This window comes from Enhydra lutris, unplaced genomic scaffold (assembly GCF_002288905.1).
Source record: "Enhydra lutris kenyoni isolate GAN:26980312 unplaced genomic scaffold, ASM228890v2 scaffoldscaffold48, whole genome shotgun sequence".
Classification (NCBI taxonomy): Eukaryota; Metazoa; Chordata; class Mammalia; order Carnivora; family Mustelidae; genus Enhydra; species Enhydra lutris.
Genome location: NW_019154132.1, coordinates 10,543,893 through 10,562,373, shown reverse-complemented (window position 1 = coordinate 10,562,373; position 18,481 = coordinate 10,543,893). Strand labels below are relative to the sequence as shown.

The following is an 18,481-nucleotide window of genomic DNA, read 5'->3' as shown; positions in this document are numbered from 1 at the left end:
GCCACCCAGGCGCCCCTTTAATTTTTTTGAGAGAGAGAAAGAGCGTGCATTCGTGGTGGGGAGGAGTGGGGTGCACAGAAGGAGAGGAAGAGAATCTTAAGCAGACTCTATGCCCAGCCTGACACGGGGCTCGATCTCATGACCCTAAGATCATGACCTGAGCCATAACCAAGAGCTGGATGCTTAGCCACCCAGGTGCCCCCAAAGTGATATCATTTTAAAATTCTGCTAAATGGAAAGAACCCATGTAAGTTTCTGTGGGTTGTCCTCTGGCCACACACACACACACACACACACACACACACACACACACACGCCCACACTCAGCTTTCTGGTAGACCTGACTGTTCTATGACATTCATGAAGATAGGACTACTTATACCAGGCCATCAATGTTTCTAATTCTCAGTCATTGGTACAATCAACATGACTGAATGGCATCCTTTGTGGTTCTAGAAACTAACTTCTAAATTTAGGCTTATATATAGAGCACACAATGCATACTTTGAAAAAGACTGGGACTGATCCAGCCCTGTCCAGATTTAAAGGCCTGGTAACCTTTCCGTAGAGAACACATACCTCCTCAATGGCTCACTGTTTACGTTTGCCCGGAGCTACACCTGGAGAAATGTTTCAAGTTTCTTTCTATTGTTATCTTTCCTAACCTTTCATTTCCTTATACTCAGGTGTTTTTTTTTCTTTTTTTCCCTCCTAATCCCACTGCTGAGCAGAAGCCTAGATCAAATTAAAGACAGCAGAGCAGGCCAGGAAAAGGTCCTACCAGCAGGACTGGATGGGCACCAGTGCTCTCTCTTGGAACCAGATGAGACTGCATGAACGGCCCAGGGTGACTACCTGGAAATCAAGGTGGGTTTTTTTTGTTTTTTTGAGGAACTCTGCCCTACTAACTTTCCAGCTGGAACTCTGGGGCTTGCCAATTCTACAAGGTCTTTCTGATACTGTTATCTTTCCCTTTACTGATACCATTTGCAGGACTTGCGGTGTAATGATACCTCCAAGCAGTATCTTTACTTCCTGTTTCTCTAATCCTTCCCATCGAAAATTCGCCCCACCCCACCCGGAGACAACAGTTGGTCCTCTGAAGCTTCGGATAACTATCTAGCCCCTCCCACAATCTGCCCCACAAGCTACAAACCCTCAAGTCAGGCACCATCATAGGTGGTGGGGTAGTGATGGGGAAGACACGGACGGTGGTCCTATTTCAAAGACAATCATCCGATTCCTCCGATTTCAAAGACAATCATCTGATTCCGTACCCTTCAGGAACCCAAACACTGAGGGGGTAGGGCAGAGGAGATATGTGCTTAGCGGGAAATGATAATCCAATGCTGGCAGTAGGGGCCTCCAGGAGAGGAGAACCCAGAGCTGAAGTACCACCTGTCTGGGAGGTGAGTGACTGGCGATGGCTTCAAGAGGTGCATCCCAGGTGGAGTAGAAAAGATGAACTGGAGTTAGAGATGGTCAGAGGGATATCTGAGAGAGGACATCACAGAAAACCCCTCTCTTCCCCCAGATTAAGTGAAAATTGCCAAAAGTGTGGAGGGTTAAGCAGTTGCTGAAACATCAAGTCTGAGGCATCAAGTAAAAAAAATGGAAGTAGAGCGATGGGTTAGGGATGCAGAAGGGGGAGGAGTCAGGTCATGGAGGTCACGTCCCAGTAAGAACTTCAACCTGATCTCAAGATAATGAAAAGCCAAGGGAAAGCTCCAAGCAAGGAAACAGTAGGTGTTGTACTAACACACCTGAGAGCTCCGTCCACGCGCCATTGCTGCGTTCTGGGAAGCAAAGATACCTGCAGACTCTGTTCCACCAAACTGTTTGCATCCAGATTATGAAATGCTTCCAAATTAAGAAAAACTTAAGCATTTAAATTAAAAATTAGCTTCCTAAATATCTGCATATGACCTGTGTAAATACGGAACATATCCAGGAGTCCTTTGTTTCTCACTTACACACAACAGGGTGCCTAAAATGAAGATCATTTTTCTTTTTCTGTGTATTTTTGTGGTAAACTTAAAAATAGTATATGTGGGGCGCCTGGATGGCTCAGTGGGTTAAGCCTCTGCCTTTGGCTCAGTTCATGATCCCAGGGTCCTGGGATCGAGCCCCACATTGGGCTCTCTGCTCGACAGGGAGCCTGCTTCCTCCTCTCTCTCTGCCTGCTTCTCTGCCTACTTGTGATCTCTGTCAAATAAATAAAAAATAAAAAATCTTAAAAAAAAAAAACAAAATACTATAGGTAAAAGGCAAGAGAGGCGCCTAGCTGGCTCAGTCGGTAGAGCATGTGACTCTTGATATCAGGGTTATAAGTTTGAGCTCCACCTTGGGTGTAAAGGTTACTAAAAAAAAAAAATCTTGGGGTGCCTGGGTGGCTCAGCCATTGGGCATCTGCCTTTGGCTCAGCTCATGATCTGGCCTAGGTCCTGGGATCGAGCTCCGCCTGGGGCTCCCTGCTGAGCGGGGAGCCTGCTTCTCCCTCTCCCACTCCCCCTGCTTGTGTTTCTGCTCTCCCTAGCTCTCTGTCAAATAAATAAATAAAATCTTTTTTTTTTAAAAAGTAAAGAAAAGGTCTACTCATTGTAAAGACAAAGTCTTCAAGACACTTAACAGTCATTAGGTTCAAAGTCTCAGCATGTTTGCTTCTCCCCTCAACCAGCCTTCAGTAAGAACACTAACCAAAGAACACCTCCCATTTCCACCGGCTCACAGAGGGAAGAGCTAGACCAAAGCCCGTTCCAGATAGGGACAGAGGAAGCTGGCACAGAAGGCTGTGTGGGGTTGGCAATCCGTTCAGCAAGGACAACTTCCCGTGACTCCAGCGAGCACAGTGGCCCTGCTAAGCCTCAGCAAGTTCACTGTGTTCACACACACACACACACACACACACACCCCTAGCACTCCATATTCCTGCTAACCTTATTCCAGCTTAAGGTGGACAGGTAGAACTTACTTCCACTGTTCTTCCCCACTCCCCCCACCCGCTTACCTTACCCCCTTTCTGAGATTCTGCAAGAAATTTGCTTTATTTATTTATTTTTAAAAAGATTTTATTTATTACTCTAGGAGAGCACACCTGAGTGCGTGCGAACAAGCAGGGGGAAAGAGAGGGGCAGAAAGATGCCACACTGAGCTTGGAACCTGACCCAGGGCTCTGAGATCGGGACCTGAGCTGAAATCAAGAGTTGGACACTTAACTGACTGAGCCCTCCGCCCCCCACCCCAGGCACCCAGAGAATTTGCTTTAGATACAGGAAAGGAGAAATGATTATTCCCTCCTTTTCTGGTGCAAGCTCAAACTTCAGGTCATACGGATCCAGGATTAGACCCCGGCTTTGCTTGGACATGATGTGTGAAGAGGAGCATGTTACTTTGATCTCTCTAAGCTTCTTTTTCTTCCTCTGTGCATGAGGATAACAGTGATTCTTTCTTATAATTGAAAGAAATGATGTAGAACACACATCTGGAGCAAACTCCATCAACCAAAACAGTATTAGAGATGCCAGCAACAGCATACTGCCATGTGTTTAAACTTTGTAAACAGCAAGAATAAACACTCACTACACTCTGGTAAAGTGTTGGTTTACTATCGCTCCTACAACTCTTTGTGATCTGACAATTTTGTAGCCCACGGGATAGCAAAGGTCTCTGTCCCCAGTCACCTTGCCTGTCCTCGTTCTGCCCTGAGTAGACTTTTGTGACCAGCACTCCAATGTGGCTCTAAGGAATGCTGGGTCATTAAGAAAAGAGTCACTGCTCTGAATCTACTTTCAACTACGAAGGTAGCTTCAAACCGCTCTCAGATGTGTCCATGATACCAAGACTCCGTGTAGAAGCAGGGAGTTTTTTCACATATATAGCAGGCATTATGGTCTTGTTCACACAGGGCTGACAGCCACAGCCCTGCTGTCACAACAATGGAAACTGGTTTCTTGGGACATCACCAGGAACAGGTGCTACAGGTCACACAGGTGTTCTCAGAAAACAGAATTTTGAGAAGAAACTCGGTCCCGAATAAAAGAGGAAAGCTGGTGCTGTTTTCTGCCTTCAGTGGCCTGGCAGACCTCAGACCCCTTTCCAAGTGATCATAAACAATGGAAAAGACTTCGCAGTCTACGAAATCAAGAGACTGCAAAGTGGAATTTCCAATAATCTGTGACTTCGAAATTGAGAATTAACTTTGGACCAATTCCCACTGTTGATCCCCTCTGTGTTCATTTTACCCATTCTCCTTGACAACAAAACATCAGACGGCTCTTGTTGAACCAAGTCGGATGACACCTGGGTCCTTGGTCAGGTCTTAGGTTAGAGACATTTAACTGAAGAGCTAATTTATCAACTTCCAAAGAAGATTCACAGTTTCCAAAAACAGCCCGAGCGGCTTTGAGCAATGACTTTGAGGATGAATGGGATACTGTGTGACACGGTCTGAAAGGAACATACCTATTTCAAGTCATAAATTCTAGGATTCTTATTAAAAATCGATTTCAACACACTGTAGCTGTGCTTATCAAGGACGATGAAAAGCATCCATTCACGAGACTGAGCTAGTATATGTCAATTATGCCTCAATTTAAAACACACACACACACACACACACACACACACACAAAGACTAAGCTACAGGATACACGATCAAAGACAGCTTTGCCAGAGTTCCTGCAGCTTCTAATGCTTCTTAGATCACTATACTGCACACAGTTACAAGACAACAGAGTTGGCACTAAGCTGGTCACTAAAAACAACCAGACTGAGGCGCCTGGGTGGCTCAGTCATTAAGTGTCTGCCTTCAGCTCAGGTCATGATCCCAGAGTCCTGGGATCCAGCCCCTCATTGGGCTCCCTGCTCAGCGGGGAGCCTGCTTCTCCCTCTCCCACTCCCCTGCTTGTGTTCCCTCTCTCGCTGTCTCTGTCAAATAAATAAATAAAATATTAAAAAAAAAAAAAAGGACCCTTGCCATCGGAGGGGGCTGACCCAGCTGCGGACCCTTGCCATCGGAGGGGGCTGACCCAGCTGCGGACCCTTGCCATCGGAGGGGGCTGACCCAGAGCTGCAGCTTGCCACTGTCGCCCACGAGAGGGGACAGCGTATCACCAGCCCAGGAAAAGATTAAAATTCAAAATTCAAAGTGCAGTTTCCACCCGAGGAGAATTAACATTCACACCACCCTAATGCTGAAAAACAGTAAGCAGAACCAGAACCATCCTAAGTCGGGGACTGTTGGTATTCTGAATCTACTGTCAAGTCAAAGCTAACAGAAGCTTACCAAATGGAAGCTTAGTAACGATATAACTACATACTGTATTTGCTTTTATTTACCCCAGGGAATAATATTACTAAAAATGACCATGCTTTTTTTTTTTTTTTAATAATAAGAGATCCAACTGATTCTATTATTCATGGAAAACAATAAATAAATAATATGGGGAAAGTCTGCCAAATGGAACCAGTTATCAACAGCTATTATGATGCCAGAAGGTCTGTAAGAAACCATTCACCACTGTTGCAGTTTGCACTCCAAACTATTCACCGTGGAACACACAAAATGTATTAAGATTTTTTAAAAGGCTGAATAAGAAGCTGCTTTTCCAGACCCTAAAGCTGACATATTCTCGGATTCCATTTTTATGACATTCTGGAAGAGGCAAAACCATAGGGCAGAGAAAACAGGTCAGAGTCTGCCAATGTGGCAATGGACCCATGACGTGATGTAACTATCAGAACACATGGGACCGGACACCAAAAGGTGCCTATGAATTTAAATAAAAAAGGAAGCTTCTTCAAATTCAACAATACTGTGTAACAGAACAGGTCTCCTTCATGGTAAATGGATACATTGAAAAGTTCCCTTTTGTAGTAGACTAATAGAGATTTTCATTTGACAAATATGACTATTCATTACCTTTTTTGATAAATTTGGAACACATTTATAGAGCCGCATCATTAAGACTTAACTTTCAGTATTAGATAACATACATAACAAAATGTTACTGCTCTTTTGCTCCAAAATCTAGAGTATTTCAGAAAGAAACGGTGAGAAGCACTAAATATACAGACTATTGTATTATGACTTAGAAGTCCCATCTTCGGGGCGCCTGGGTGGCTCAGTGGGTTAAATGTCTGCCTTCAGCTCAGGTCATGATCTCAGGGTCCTGGGATTGAGCCCTGCATTGGGCTCTCTGCTCAGTGGAGAGTCTGCTTCTCTCTCTCCCTCTGTGCTCTCTCTCTCAAACAAATAAATATAATCTTAAAAAAAAAAGAAAAGAAAAGAAAAGAAAAGAAAGAAATCCCATCTTCATGTCCCAGACAATCACTTCACCTTCCTGGGCTTGGTTTCTCTAAAAGTGATGGGAATATATCGCCAGCTCCAGAAGGAAATTACCCGTTCCACTTCATAGTTATTTTGTTCTTGAAGTAGCCCGTTCCAAGTTTTTACTGTTTCTAGTATGGTCCACTTCAAACAAAAACAGAATTTACCCCCAAAACCACATTCAGGGAGCACCTTCTGTGAATCAGTGGTATCACAGGCTTCAGAGTTCTGGTTGGAGTTAAGTTACTAGTTACAGAGTCACGGTACAGTTAAGAGTGACCACATGACTCACTTCTCACAACACGTGCCTCCTTTCCCATCACTGCCGTGAGATTAGCTGTATCATTCCTCAGCTGAGGAAATGAAGTTTGAAGAATGGAAGGGATGTGCCCAATCATGAGCTAGAAAAAGACATGATTTGGGCCCCCCTTCCCCTTTGAAGGAAAGGGGCCCCCACTCCTCCTTCTCCCACAGTTCTTTTTATTTCTTTTAAGATTTTATTTATTTATTTGACAGACAGAGATCACAAGTAGGCAGAGAGGCAGGTAGAGAGAGAGAGAGGAGGAAGCAGGCTCCCCACCGAGCAGAGAGCCCAATGTGGGGGTCGATCCCAGGACCCTGGGATCATGATGAGCCGAAGGCAGAGGCTTTTACCCATTGAGCCACCCAGGCACCCCAACCTTCCACCACAGTTCTCAATTCCATGTGACCTACTGGAGGACTCTGAGGGTAAATGAGGCCATGTCTGTCTCATCCGGCGCACTCCTCTCTCCACATGTCCTTCTTGGGACACAGTGGATGGAAGCGGACAGGGAGATGGACCGGATGCCCCTTCCTGAGACACCCTGTTTCATCCTGGTTCAGGTGCCTCCTCATTCTGCTGGAAACAATACTGCATTTTTTTTTTCCCAGCTGGGGCAGAGAGAGGAGATTCAGATTATCTGGAAACTGCAGGTATCCTCAAGAGTCAAGATGTCAACATTGAGGTAGGACTGCTGTTGGTCACCTGTGTTTCCTCATACCTAAGCATGAGCTTGCGCACCCACAAATGATGCCCATGAGATAAATACTCTCACTAACCAGTGTTATACAGTCAGTTACTCTGTTCCTCTCATGTTCCCACACAGGTGAGTAGTACTGGAAGATGGGGGGAGGGAGAAACTCAAACTGATTTTGTCAGAGTTCTAGAACATCTTTCAGATCCTTTGTGGTAATCTCAGAAGCCTTTGCATCATGGAAAAATTATGTTTTTCCAGTACCTGTTGTCTCTTAGTGAGAACAATTGGGTGGAATAAAACAACAAAAATAAAAAGCTGATAGTTATTACTAATAAGCTAATAGTTATTACTACTTACCAGGCACCAGACACCATTTTTGGCATTTGAAAATGTCTTGCTACATGTAATTAACTTACAAGGGTGGGTACTATTATCGTCCCCACTCTACAAATACCGAAACCAAGATTCAGAGTGATTACATCATTTGCCTCAAATTGTAAACACTAGGAATCTGCAAAACTGCATTTGAAGCCAAGGAGTCTGGCTCCAGAAGGCCTCCTTCCCTCCCCCACGGTGACGTATTACACTGGCCTCCCTCGAGCTCAGTATTTATGGGCGTGCCCAGAAAATACACTCCCGAACAAGGAGAAATGTGCTATATTAAGACAGCCAGGCAAATGGGGATAACGTGTTAGTACTCAGCAACTAACATCCTCATTTGGTTAGAATTTTACAGCACAAAAATCACTTCCATCGACTGCCTATGATGACTGGTCCGAGTTTTAAGAAGTCATGGCAGGAGTTGTGGCTGGCATCTAAACATAGACATAGTGACCGTAACAAGGAGAGAAGAGAAATTCATTGCCCAGAGGCCATTGTTCCAGTAATTCTATACTAGGAAAGGGGGCAGAACGGAAATGGTCACAGAATCAACAAAGGCTGAGCCAGGAGGACCCTCTCTATCATCTTATAAATTGCTGATATTGTCTCCATTTTACAGATGAGTCAACAGAAGCCCACATAGGACAGGTTAACTGCACAAGGTCAGCCAGCAGATCTGTAAATGAATGAGTAAAATTTCTGCTCCTTCCACTGCATGCTCCAGAGCTAAAGCAAAATAATGCAGGAGAACTTTTTTGAGATCACCCAGCCCACTTCTTTCATTTTACTGAGGAGGAACCCAAGGCCCAAAGAAGTTATGTGACTTACCTAGGGTCACACAGCTAATCAAAGACAGAGGCTAGAATAGAGGTTAGAAGATAATTTTGCAGTGTGCATATCTAGGTCATTGGCCCTTCTTATGTGGTCCAGTGGCTAGAGTTTGAAGAACTTATAAAAAGGAAAATAAAACATTCATACCATGCGCATAGCACTTACCGTCCATTTATTTAGTATTAGATGTGCAGCGTGTAGTGTTTAAAAAACTCAAAATCCAAGGGGCCCCTGGGTGGCTCAGTGGGTTAAGCCTCTGCCTTTGGCTCAGGTCATGATCTCAGGGTCCTGGGATTGAGCCCTGCATTGGGCTCCCTGCTTAGTAGGGAGCCTGCTTCCCCCTCTATCTCTGCCTGCCTCTCTGCCTGCTTGTGATCTCTCTTTCTCTCTGTGTCAAATAAATAAATAAAATCTTTAAAAAAAAAACCTCAAAGTCCAAAAACTTGCTCTAATTTTTTTTTTTTTTTAAGATTTACTTATTTATTTTAGAGAGCAAGGATGAGAGAGTGCGAGGGGCAGAGGGAGAGGGAGAGAGAGAATCTCAAGCAGACTCCCGACCGGGTGGGAGCCTGACCTAGGACTCGATCCCACACCCCCAAGATGATGACCTGAGCCGAAATCAAGAGTGAGATGCTCAATCAACTGAGCCAGCCAGGCGCCCCTGCTGTTCTAATTCTTGAGTGTCCTCTGGGGTCATCCAAAACGGTCATCCACAGAGGCACCCCAAGATTCTTCTGGCTCTTTCACAAACATCTTGGAAAAGAAATACTAGCCAGTCAGGGCCACTGCTGTGAAATGCATTACTCTACCTATTTATATATTAGGAAGTGAAATTGAACCAGAACCACCCAATACACAAATCTAACTTTTTAATAAATTCCCAAATACCTTCCACACTTTCTCTAATGTCCCAAAACCAAAAATGAACTGGGGCCCCAGTCGGTAAAAGTAAACTCACCCAGGGTCAGACCAGCTGCTAACTGAGGAGGCTGGGATGCCAATGTCGAAATTGGTCCCTCCGCACAGTCCTGCAAGCTCAGAAGCTTGAAACCCCGGGAATCTCAGATGAAATCACACATGTGAAAAATTAACAAGATGACTGAAGCCACCAGAGAAGGCTCTGGGAGAACCAGTGGTCATGGTAAATACATTTACATGTAGCTGAAAGCGGAGTATCCTTGTGTCATTTCCACAAACACACAGCAGGTCATAAAACAGGAAGACTGTTTGTCTTCCCACCCCCGCCCCAAATCGAGAAAGTGGATATTTGGTAGCAACAAGAGATGAACAGAAGTATCTCTAAAACATTGTAGGTGTAAGGGTCTACCTCACTAAATCGGTTTTACTACTCCTAGTAACATACTCCTCCCATTTTCCCGGAATGAAAAGGAAGGCCAAGAGAAGGGAAAAGTTAACAGGCATTATTCTGACTCTTGCTTTCTAAGGCTTAAAGAGTTTGTAGACTCGGCTTTGTCCATTGGAAAAAAAAAAAAAAAGGGAAAAAGAAAACACAGTCTGGTTGATGTAATATATCCTGAAAGTTTAGGTTGGATAAAAAGATTTTCACTTTTCAGCAAATCATTATCATGGGATACACAGAAAGCCCCAGCCTGGACTATCGGAATTTTAGATTTCCTTTGATAAGAGGAAGCAACTCATGTCTGAGAATTCTATCTATTCCATGATTTTTCGTCAATTTTGTTGTCTGGCTTTGAGTGTGTGTAGTATGTTGGTAGCTGCAGAAACTGGTTGGTGGGCACAAGAGGGTTATGGTGCTGCGCGCCGGTGAATTTCGTATGAGGGTTTATAAATTATCCCTGCGTAAGTATCTAGGAGGGGCAGCGTTTGTTTTAACTTTGAGGAAGTTGGAACACCCAAAATGGGAAGGATGTGGCTACGCCAGCAAAAACGTGTATAGAATGCTTGTGAAAAAGCTCACTTCTTTTGGGTCCTGGCTGTGCTAATTACCTTTTGTGAGAAATTATATTATGTTCTAAACAAATACCACGTAAGTCCCTTCTGGTGCATGGTACGATTTCAGAAAACAAAACAACCTATGAATCCCAATTCCTGTTCCTTTCACCTGAAGTGACCACAAAAATAAAGTCCTGAAGACACTACTGATATCCTTTGGATTTTTAAGGAAACTTCTCAAGGATAATACACACTTAGCAATATTCATGTGAGGACTGTAAGGACCTACTTAGCAAGAGGCTTTCATTAAAGTTAAACTGTCCCTGCTTCCCTTCCCCCAGGGGATTCACTTAAAACAAGTCCCGGAAACCAGCTCCAGGTAACAAAGCCCAAATACAAGGGTGGGTCAGGCCAGGTGGAGACATCCGATCAGTGGGGGGATGCATACTGTCTCCCTGGTTACCAAGAAGTATGGGCCCCGCCCTTTGGGAGCCTTTTGGGCGCCAATCCCAACCAAGGTGATAAGCTGGGTCAAATGTCTACTAGGGTAAATTGTATTCAATTGGTCACCTAGCATCACTGTGGAGTTTCCTGTGTGTGTTACAATCTCATTGGTCACCTGTGCGTGGCCAGGCCCAATGGCATGGCCTTTGCCCTTAAAAGCTAGACTGTGAAACAGAGAAGGGTCACCCTCTCTTGTAAGAGGTGCATCCTCAAACGTTCGGTTAGATTCTTGATGCTTGGCGCGAAAAAAAGCTTTTGCTTGACCTTCACTTTTTATCAGTCTCACTCCTTTAATCACGGACCTATTATTGGGGCATAACAAGGACGATGGGAGCTATTTTAGTGGTTTCAAAAATTCGCACTGATTACATTAAGGGAAATTAAAATGACAAAGTGCCCATCCCCAACATGTGCAACAGCTTACATTTTCCTATACTTCCTCCCGGTTTTCTTTCTTTTTCCTTCTTTCTTTCTTTTAAAGATTTTATTTATTTGACAGAGTCACAGCTGAGAGAGGGAACACAAGCAGAGGGAGTGGAAGAAGGAGAAGCAGGCTTCCCACCCAGCAGGCAGCCCCATGTGGGGCTCGATCCCAGGACCCTTGGGATCATGACCTGAGCCAAAGGCAGACGCTTCACCACTGAGCCACCCAGGCACCCCTCCTCCTGGTTCTCTTTGGGTGTATCTATATCCAGTTGTACATGGTGGTGAAGTCATAGAGTAGATATTCTTTTGTAAAAAGATATTTAAATTAATTTTATTTAACACCTTGAGGATCTCCTTAGTTTAGGAATTCGAGGTCACATTAAGGTTTTCTTTATGTATATTCATATTACTAAGTAGAAAAACACTTATCCTGTCACTTTACACTCAACGTTTTCCTTTAATTCTCAGAACTTGATTTTTAAAAAAATTTTTGGGTAAGCTTTAAGTAATCTCTACACCCAACATGGGGCTCGAACTCATGACCCTGAGATCAGGAGTCCCATACTCGACCAACTCGGCCAGCCAGGTGCCCTCCTCAGAACAACTTATTAAGTAGCTGTGTTAATCTGGACGGTACAGATGAGGAGTCTGAGGTCAGAGTTACCCACGGTCACCAAGCTAATAGGGACAAAGCTAAAATTCATCAGCAGGTTTTGTCTCATTCCTGAGCCCTGGAGGTATTTGCTCAATAGCACTTTCCCATTAGCCCTTTGTACACCATCTCTAAAACATCCTCTACATGTAATCAACACCGTCCAGCTTTTCCTTATACACTCTCACTTCCCTTTGTCCTGGTGGCTGTCTTTTTTCTCAGTCAAGGAGAGTGTCTGGAGGAAATCAACACAACCAACACTTGCTACAGATCTATAAATGGGCCAGTCTCCATAAAAGAGGGTCTAGAGCAGTGGTACTCAAAGTGTGCTTCCTAGACAAGAAGCATCAGGATCCCCTGGGAACTTGTTAGAAATACAGATTCTGGGGCTTGCTCCAGACCTGCTGCATCAGAAACTCGGGGTGGGGGCAGTATTCTGCTTCACCAGGTCTTACAGCAGATTTTGGGGCTCTGTCTAAGAACCACACTGCACTATACACATGATCTTCCTTAATACTTTTAACTTCTCTGGGAACTAAGTGTTATTTATTATTCCCATCATTGCAGATGGGTAAACTGAGGGTCAGCACACACTAAGGCCAATATCACATAGTTAGTGAATAATGGGAGCCAGGACTTCAAATATTTTTGCCTGACTCCCAAGTCTTTTCCTAAGTATCATGTGGACTCACTCAAAGGCAAATGGAAGGAGATGCTGTTGTAATGGTTCAGAGTGCTAGTGTAGAGATACTGATGTTACAGAGACAATTTTGACATCAATTACACATCTATTAGGGCTTTGACATGCAAAATAATTTATGGTGTTGCTTAAAGAGTCATTGAAATGCACTATTACGTTTTTGCTTAAAAAAAAAGGCAACTATGGCTTCTAGAAAATACTTGTCTTATACAATTAGTAGACAGTGATGGCAGGTTGAAAGAATGTTGGACAAATGGTCTTGCCAGTTCTGAAATCGTAGCTACATTAATCCTTTCCGCCAGAATTCAAGCCATGTTAAGCTCAATGAATATTTACCAATCATAATGGTATTTATATTTAATTATATCTTCATATATACTTTAATCCAGTATCTTCTTCTTGCATAATGTTGTTCTAGAGATTAGGAATTAAAAGCTAATTAAAGAGCAGTGTTTCCGGACTATCTCCTTCACAGGGGTGGGGGCAAAGAATGTTTGGGCACAGATTCTCCAGTAAAGATGTTCCAAACATTACAGCACAACCAATGGCTTCCAGCAACATAAATGAGCCCTCAAACTGCCTACGGCTTCAGCAGATCTTAATTATGCAACTAGTAGGCAACCTGCCGAAGGTTTCTCTACCAGGAGCTCACCATTTTATGATATAAACTCATCAGTCGGGGTACTGGAGAGCCATGATGAATTGTAACTATAAATCTTCCCCCAAATTCCTGGCCCGAGAAGAGCCTCAAGCCCTTTTGTAATGGAAGAAAAACAGGCCCAAAGGCCCAAACCACTGATATAATATTTTAAAAATCACGTCCAAACTCATTATGTGTATTTTGTATTATCTGGCTATACAAAAGTGGTATCATTTAATTTTTTTATTTAATTTTTTAAAAGATTTTATTTATTTATTTGACAGAGATCACAAGTAGGTAGAGAGGCAGGCAGAGAGAGAGAGGAGGAAGCAGGCTCCCTGCTGAGCAGAGAGCCTGATGCAGGGCTGGATCCCAGGACCCTGAGATCATGACCTGAGCCAAAGGCAGAGGTTTAACCCACTGAGCCACCCAGGCGCCCCTTTAATTTTTTTGAGAGAGAGAAAGAGCGTGCATTCGTGGTGGGGAGGAGTGGGGTGCACAGAAGGAGAGGAAGAGAATCTTAAGCAGACTCTATGCCCAGCCTGACACGGGGCTCGATCTCATGACCCTAAGATCATGACCTGAGCCATAACCAAGAGCTGGATGCTTAGCCACCCAGGTGCCCCCAAAGTGATATCATTTTAAAATTCTGCTAAATGGAAAGAACCCATGTAAGTTTCTGTGGGTTGTCCTCTGGCCACACACACACACACACACACACACACACACACACACACACGCCCACACTCAGCTTTCTGGTAGACCTGACTGTTCTATGACATTCATGAAGATAGGACTACTTATACCAGGCCATCAATGTTTCTAATTCTCAGTCATTGGTACAATCAACATGACTGAATGGCATCCTTTGTGGTTCTAGAAACTAACTTCTAAATTTAGGCTTATATATAGAGCACACAATGCATACTTTGAAAAAGACTGGGACTGATCCAGCCCTGTCCAGATTTAAAGGCCTGGTAACCTTTCCGTAGAGAACACATACCTCCTCAATGGCTCACTGTTTACGTTTGCCCGGAGCTACACCTGGAGAAATGTTTCAAGTTTCTTTCTATTGTTATCTTTCCTAACCTTTCATTTCCTTATACTCAGGTGTTTTTTTTTCTTTTTTTCCCTCCTAATCCCACTGCTGAGCAGAAGCCTAGATCAAATTAAAGACAGCAGAGCAGGCCAGGAAAAGGTCCTACCAGCAGGACTGGATGGGCACCAGTGCTCTCTCTTGGAACCAGATGAGACTGCATGAACGGCCCAGGGTGACTACCTGGAAATCAAGGTGGGTTTTTTTTGTTTTTTTGAGGAACTCTGCCCTACTAACTTTCCAGCTGGAACTCTGGGGCTTGCCAATTCTACAAGGTCTTTCTGATACTGTTATCTTTCCCTTTACTGATACCATTTGCAGGACTTGCGGTGTAATGATACCTCCAAGCAGTATCTTTACTTCCTGTTTCTCTAATCCTTCCCATCGAAAATTCGCCCCACCCCACCCGGAGACAACAGTTGGTCCTCTGAAGCTTCGGATAACTATCTAGCCCCTCCCACAATCTGCCCCACAAGCTACAAACCCTCAAGTCAGGCACCATCATAGGTGGTGGGGTAGTGATGGGGAAGACACGGACGGTGGTCCTATTTCAAAGACAATCATCCGATTCCTCCGATTTCAAAGACAATCATCTGATTCCGTACCCTTCAGGAACCCAAACACTGAGGGGGTAGGGCAGAGGAGATATGTGCTTAGCGGGAAATGATAATCCAATGCTGGCAGTAGGGGCCTCCAGGAGAGGAGAACCCAGAGCTGAAGTACCACCTGTCTGGGAGGTGAGTGACTGGCGATGGCTTCAAGAGGTGCATCCCAGGTGGAGTAGAAAAGATGAACTGGAGTTAGAGATGGTCAGAGGGATATCTGAGAGAGGACATCACAGAAAACCCCTCTCTTCCCCCAGATTAAGTGAAAATTGCCAAAAGTGTGGAGGGTTAAGCAGTTGCTGAAACATCAAGTCTGAGGCATCAAGTAAAAAAAATGGAAGTAGAGCGATGGGTTAGGGATGCAGAAGGGGGAGGAGTCAGGTCATGGAGGTCACGTCCCAGTAAGAACTTCAACCTGATCTCAAGATAATGAAAAGCCAAGGGAAAGCTCCAAGCAAGGAAACAGTAGGTGTTGTACTAACACACCTGAGAGCTCCGTCCACGCGCCATTGCTGCGTTCTGGGAAGCAAAGATACCTGCAGACTCTGTTCCACCAAACTGTTTGCATCCAGATTATGAAATGCTTCCAAATTAAGAAAAACTTAAGCATTTAAATTAAAAATTAGCTTCCTAAATATCTGCATATGACCTGTGTAAATACGGAACATATCCAGGAGTCCTTTGTTTCTCACTTACACACAACAGGGTGCCTAAAATGAAGATCATTTTTCTTTTTCTGTGTATTTTTGTGGTAAACTTAAAAATAGTATATGTGGGGCGCCTGGATGGCTCAGTGGGTTAAGCCTCTGCCTTTGGCTCAGTTCATGATCCCAGGGTCCTGGGATCGAGCCCCACATTGGGCTCTCTGCTCGACAGGGAGCCTGCTTCCTCCTCTCTCTCTGCCTGCTTCTCTGCCTACTTGTGATCTCTGTCAAATAAATAAAAAATAAAAAATCTTAAAAAAAAAAAACAAAATACTATAGGTAAAAGGCAAGAGAGGCGCCTAGCTGGCTCAGTCGGTAGAGCATGTGACTCTTGATATCAGGGTTATAAGTTTGAGCTCCACCTTGGGTGTAAAGGTTACTAAAAAAAAAAAATCTTGGGGTGCCTGGGTGGCTCAGCCATTGGGCATCTGCCTTTGGCTCAGCTCATGATCTGGCCTAGGTCCTGGGATCGAGCTCCGCCTGGGGCTCCCTGCTGAGCGGGGAGCCTGCTTCTCCCTCTCCCACTCCCCCTGCTTGTGTTTCTGCTCTCCCTAGCTCTCTGTCAAATAAATAAATAAAATCTTTTTTTTTTAAAAAGTAAAGAAAAGGTCTACTCATTGTAAAGACAAAGTCTTCAAGACACTTAACAGTCATTAGGTTCAAAGTCTCAGCATGTTTGCTTCTCCCCTCAACCAGCCTTCAGTAAGAACACTAACCAAAGAACACCTCCCATTTCCACCGGCTCACAGAGGGAAGAGCTAGACCAAAGCCCGTTCCAGATAGGGACAGAGGAAGCTGGCACAGAAGGCTGTGTGGGGTTGGCAATCCGTTCAGCAAGGACAACTTCCCGTGACTCCAGCGAGCACAGTGGCCCTGCTAAGCCTCAGCAAGTTCACTGTGTTCACACACACACACACACACACACACACCCCTAGCACTCCATATTCCTGCTAACCTTATTCCAGCTTAAGGTGGACAGGTAGAACTTACTTCCACTGTTCTTCCCCACTCCCCCCACCCGCTTACCTTACCCCCTTTCTGAGATTCTGCAAGAAATTTGCTTTATTTATTTATTTTTAAAAAGATTTTATTTATTACTCTAGGAGAGCACACCTGAGTGCGTGCGAACAAGCAGGGGGAAAGAGAGGGGCAGAAAGATGCCACACTGAGCTTGGAACCTGACCCAGGGCTCTGAGATCGGGACCTGAGCTGAAATCAAGAGTTGGACACTTAACTGACTGAGCCCTCCGCCCCCCACCCCAGGCACCCAGAGAATTTGCTTTAGATACAGGAAAGGAGAAATGATTATTCCCTCCTTTTCTGGTGCAAGCTCAAACTTCAGGTCATACGGATCCAGGATTAGACCCCGGCTTTGCTTGGACATGATGTGTGAAGAGGAGCATGTTACTTTGATCTCTCTAAGCTTCTTTTTCTTCCTCTGTGCATGAGGATAACAGTGATTCTTTCTTATAATTGAAAGAAATGATGTAGAACACACATCTGGAGCAAACTCCATCAACCAAAACAGTATTAGAGATGCCAGCAACAGCATACTGCCATGTGTTTAAACTTTGTAAACAGCAAGAATAAACACTCACTACACTCTGGTAAAGTGTTGGTTTACTATCGCTCCTACAACTCTTTGTGATCTGACAATTTTGTAGCCCACGGGATAGCAAAGGTCTCTGTCCCCAGTCACCTTGCCTGTCCTCGTTCTGCCCTGAGTAGACTTTTGTGACCAGCACTCCAATGTGGCTCTAAGGAATGCTGGGTCATTAAGAAAAGAGTCACTGCTCTGAATCTACTTTCAACTACGAAGGTAGCTTCAAACCGCTCTCAGATGTGTCCATGATACCAAGACTCCGTGTAGAAGCAGGGAGTTTTTTCACATATATAGCAGGCATTATGGTCTTGTTCACACAGGGCTGACAGCCACAGCCCTGCTGTCACAACAATGGAAACTGGTTTCTTGGGACATCACCAGGAACAGGTGCTACAGGTCACACAGGTGTTCTCAGAAAACAGAATTTTGAGAAGAAACTCGGTCCCGAATAAAAGAGGAAAGCTGGTGCTGTTTTCTGCCTTCAGTGGCCTGGCAGACCTCAGACCCCTTTCCAAGTGATCATAAACAATGGAAAAGACTTCGCAGTCTACGAAATCAAGAGACTGCAAAGTGGAATTTCCAATAATCTGTGACTTCGAAATTGAGAATTAACTTTGGACCAATTCCCACTGTTGATCCCCTCTGTGTTCATTTTACCCATTCTCCTTGACAACAAAACATCAGACGGCTCTTGTTGAACCAAGTCGGATGACACCTGGGTCCTTGGTCAGGTCTTAGGTTAGAGACATTTAACTGAAGAGCTAATTTATCAACTTCCAAAGAAGATTCACAGTTTCCAAAAACAGCCCGAGCGGCTTTGAGCAATGACTTTGAGGATGAATGGGATACTGTGTGACACGGTCTGAAAGGAACATACCTATTTCAAGTCATAAATTCTAGGATTCTTATTAAAAATCGATTTCAACACACTGTAGCTGTGCTTATCAAGGACGATGAAAAGCATCCATTCACGAGACTGAGCTAGTATATGTCAATTATGCCTCAATTTAAAACACACACACACACACACACACACACACACACAAAGACTAAGCTACAGGATACACGATCAAAGACAGCTTTGCCAGAGTTCCTGCAG

The 18,481-nt window shown here is 44.3% G+C and overlaps 1 protein-coding gene across 1 annotated transcript in view; it reads right to left on the bottom strand.

Moving 5' to 3' along the window:
- LOC111156720 (N-acetyllactosaminide beta-1,6-N-acetylglucosaminyl-transferase-like) overlaps positions 1–18,481 on the bottom strand; it is a 49,485-nt gene that overhangs the window by 29,406 nt on the left and 1,598 nt on the right. The window lies entirely within an intron of this gene.